We start from the raw sequence: 4604 nt of genomic DNA on the forward strand, positions 1-4604 counted from the left end.
AAGGTGTTTGATTGTGGATTTTATTGGCCTTCGATTATTAAAGATGTGCACGCGTTTGTGAGGAGTTGTGATCGTTGCCAGCGGGTCGGCAACATTTCTTCGCGGAATGAAATGCCCCAGAATGCTATTCAAGTTTGTGAGGTTTTCGACGTTTGGGGCATTGATTTCATGGGACCGTTTCCATCTTCGCGTGGAAACAAGTACATACTCGTTGCAGTTGATTATGTCTCGAAGTAGATTGAGGCCAAGGCCTTACCCACGAATGATGCCCGAGTTGTACTTCATTTTCTCAAGAGCCTTTTTGCTCGTTTTGGTGTCCCGAAGGCGTTGATCAGTGATAGAGGCACTCACTTCTGCAATTCACAGATGGAGAAGGCGTTGCGACGCTATGGGGTCACCCATCGGCTTGTAACCGCCTACCACCCAAAGACTAGTGGGCCGGTAGAAGTGAGTAACCGGGGGATCAAACGTATTCTTGAGAAAACGGTTGGTTCGAATCATCGAGATTGGTCCAACAAGTTGGATGATGCATTGTGGGCCTTCCGTACAGCCTACAAAACTCCGACTGGTTCCACACCGTTTAGGATGATTTATGGGAAGGCCTGCCAGCTGCCTATTGAGTTGGAGCACCGTGCTTCGTGGGCCTTATAATGAGTTGGGAAGGCCTGCCAGCTGCCTGTCAATTTTGACATGTCTGCGCAGAGAGTACTCGTTTCCACCAGTTGCACGAGTTAGAGGAGCTGAGAGATCACGCTTACGCATAGTCATTTAGGTATAAGAAGCTGACGAAGTAACTGCACGATAGGAACTTGAAGGGTAACAAGCAGTTCAAGTGTGGGGATTTGGTTTTATTGTATAACTCCCGGTTGAGGTTATTCACGGGAAAGTTGAGATCTCGATGGTCGGGACCGTTCATGGTCACTGAGGTTTTCCCGTATAGTACGATTGAGATAGAGGATAAAGGCGGGAAGTTCAAGGTGAACGGTCATAGACTGAAGCACTACATTGGCGAGCCGGTGACTGATCAGACGGTCGAGGTATTCTACCTTGACTCGTGTGGATGCATAACTTGGGAGACTGCCCGAGTTGTAGAGTTTGTATTTTTGTTATATGCTTGTGCTATCTGTTTCATTTGTTTTTGTCTATTTCAGGATGTTCCAAGATGAAACCACTCGTACTCAATCTTCATTCGAGTCGGTCGATTTAAGGGGTGTTCCATTATTGAAAAAAAAAATAAAAAAAAAATAAAAATAAAAATAAAAAAATTATAAAAACCGAAAACACAAAAATATGTTTATTTGTTTATGTTTTTGTTTTCCGTGTTGTACGCCGCTACATGCGAGCGAGTTTGAGTTTTGCAGGTTATATTATGCGCATGATAGCTACGATGGCGTCTTGGAACAGGTTCTCCCGAGGTTGCGGCGGTGAATGAAATGCTATACGGTCGTTTGGGTTACTACTCAGCTATTGAAGATTCTGCACACAAACCAGGGGAGTAACCCGTTCTTTGTTTTTATTCTTGTATATTATCTTTTTATTTTCTGTTCTATCTTTATTTTATTTTATTTCTTTTCCTTGTACTCATCGATGACGATTTCGTTTTAAGTGTGGGGATGGGGTTTATTTTACTTAGTTGTAAGAAAATTTTTGAAAAAAAAAAATTGAAAAATTTTGAAAAATGGTCCCTTGAAATTTGTTTTCTCTACGTTAAACAGGAGATGATGTTATTACCGAGTAGTGGTTATTTTATAAATTCTTGGTGGTTTCAAAAATATATATATATATAATTAATAAGAACAGTGCCCATCAGTCCCGCATGTAATGTATGGTAATCGAACGGTTTAGACTCAGTAATCGTGTTTCGGTAGGCTCAGCCTTTGAGAATGAAAGGGGCGGTTTGGTTGTTGACCTAATTGAACCTCTTAAATGGCCTGACTTTAGTGGGAAACATCCTAGGGGTTTTGTTTGTTTAACTAAGCTCGTGACAGGAGTGGAATGAAAAGCCAGGTCATACTCAAGCCTCGAGTCACATGATCGTCTGTATATATTAGCTGTTTTATCTTTTGTATTTGTTTCTTTTCATGCAAAGCCATGTACTATGAGTATTAAAAAAAATGCAAAAAGCCAAAAGGCAGAAAAAAAAATAAAAATAAAAGAGATGCATTTATAATTGCGTTCACTTGAAAGAGAGTTAGAGTTTATAGTTTGTATATGAGTCGAAATGTTTTAATCATGTGGCAATAGGTTTAAGTCAAGTTAGGGTGGCTCGGCCCGGTAAAACCATAATGGAATTGGTGAAGTGGTAGCAAGGCCTTTAGGTGTGGGTTCCACTTAGTCATACAAATTAATAGAATTGTCACACCTTATTTGCCTCGGTAAGTATTAGGGGCATTGGTTTAAAGTGGAAAGCAATACCGGCAATCGACCTGATCTAGCTTATTGGGTGAAAGTTGGAAGAAATATTTGGGTAACGGGTCACTTGTTCTAATACTTTAAAAAGAAAAAAAATATTAATAATAATAAATAAATAAAACCAAGAGTTGTCGGTTGAACTCGGATATGATCCTGTGTAGTATTCTTTTTCAGGGACGAAAAAGTCTTAAGTGTGGGGATATTTGATGTGTTGTAAAACACACGTATTTTCCGCACGTTTTATCTACGTATTGTATTATATTTTATGTGCTTTTACTTAATTTATATATGTTTTACATATATTTAATAATCATGTAGGTTTTGGGTTACAAGGAAAGAGAAATCGGGACTTTTCGAGGAGCTTACGAGCCTTTTATGCATACATGTTCAAGACAAAGCTCAAAGCCCGACCCATATGCATCATGGAGGCCCATTACTTACAATATTATAACTTAAAAAGAAAAGAAATAAAAACCCTAACAGGAACACAAGTTCTGATCGGAACTTTCAGCAGCCTGACCCATACGTATACAAGTTCAAGACAAAGCTCAAAGCCCGACCCATATGCATCATGGAGGCCCATTACTTACAATATTATAACATAAAAAAAAACCCTAACAGGAACACAAGTTCTGATCGGAACTTTCAACAGCCAACAAAGGAAGAAAAGCTTGATCTTGGAGTTGGTGACGGCTAGGGAAGGAAGAAGGAAGCAAGTGCAAACCTCGGGATTGATTCACTACCGTTTTTGACAGCAAAGAGCAGCCTGGAATTCATCAATATCCTTTCTTTCATAACATTGTTCAACAACTTTAATTCTTTTGTTTAATTGTTAACTAGTTTTGCACTTAAGTGAGAGATTGGATTGTTTATGATTAGTATTGATCATTGGATGATTATTATGATGATTGGAATGGTTTATATGATGTTTTCATTTATCAATAGCTGCTGTCCAAAAATTATGCTAGGCTAATCTTGTTAGTTCTACCTAGGAATGATGTTAATTGTTAGGTTTTGATAGGTTTTATGGATTGTTTGATTAATAGACTTTAATTGCGATTGTAAATTTTGGTTTAGACATGAAATAGGTTGTGTTTAGTGGCTGGAAATTTTGGTAATTCATTGCATGAACCCCATGTGTTGATTGATTAGTTTCGTGTTGATTGATCGGTGCATTGTTTGATTCTAGACTTTGTGTTTAGGGTTTGTTTGCGGTAGGTACCACCGTAAGGTTTTGTTGCGTGAATTTAAGCATAAAGATCTATTAGCAAAAGCATGGCTAATAGATACACTAGATAAAAGAGGGAAAGAAAGCTTGTTTCGGAAAACCAATCTTGTATCTAGTGCTTTCTTTCCCTCTGGCAGTTCAACTAGCTTCCACACTTTCAGCTTATCGAACTGATTCAACTCTTCGTGCATGGCATCCACCCAACTTGGTTCTTGAAGAGCCATTTCAACCGACTTTGGCTCAATCTGAGAGATGAAGCAAGAAAACAAACAACTGTTTATGTTTCCTGTCTGACTTCTGGTGGACACGCCTGCTTCAAGAGAACCGATAACATTCTTAATAGGATGATCTCGTTGGATTCTTGTCGGAGTTGACTGTTCGGGAACATCTCCAATAGGAGATAAGTTAGATAGATCTTCACTGATATCAGTGAGTGGATTCTTCCATCCAGAAGCTACCGTACTATGTGAGTACGAAGTGCTGGCAACGTATTCATTCGAAATGACTTCGGGAAACAAAGTGCTCCCGAAGATTTGACGAATATGACTCTCCCCCTCAACTGCTGAATAATTTACTGAAGAGTTTGGAATATGCACGGTTTCTGTAACTTCTTTCGATTGGCTGACGAACACAGGTGGTTTGTCATCAAGTGATTCTGCGACATCATCATTCAACAGAGGAGATATGTGAGATACTGCATGTGAACCTTCTCTCTCAGTATCTGCAGTGGCACCACCTGATGTTTCTATGTTGATGACCGGAATTAAATTGAATGGCTTGAAGAGTTCATTGTAATCGAACAGCCAATCCGGACCAACATGTGCATCAGTCTCATTTTCTTCGAGCCAATGAACATCATAAGATTCAAGAATCTGTTTAGTTGATTTATTGTAGATTCTGTAGGCGGTGTGACCAGCATACCCGACAAAGTAACAATCATTAGCTTTGGCACCAAACTTCGGAG

This window comes from Bidens hawaiensis, unplaced genomic scaffold (genome assembly GCF_021521415.1).
Source record: "Bidens hawaiensis isolate Kalapana, Puna unplaced genomic scaffold, B.hawaiensis_p1.1 tig00005189_1, whole genome shotgun sequence".
Taxonomy (NCBI): domain Eukaryota; kingdom Viridiplantae; phylum Streptophyta; class Magnoliopsida; order Asterales; family Asteraceae; genus Bidens; species Bidens hawaiensis.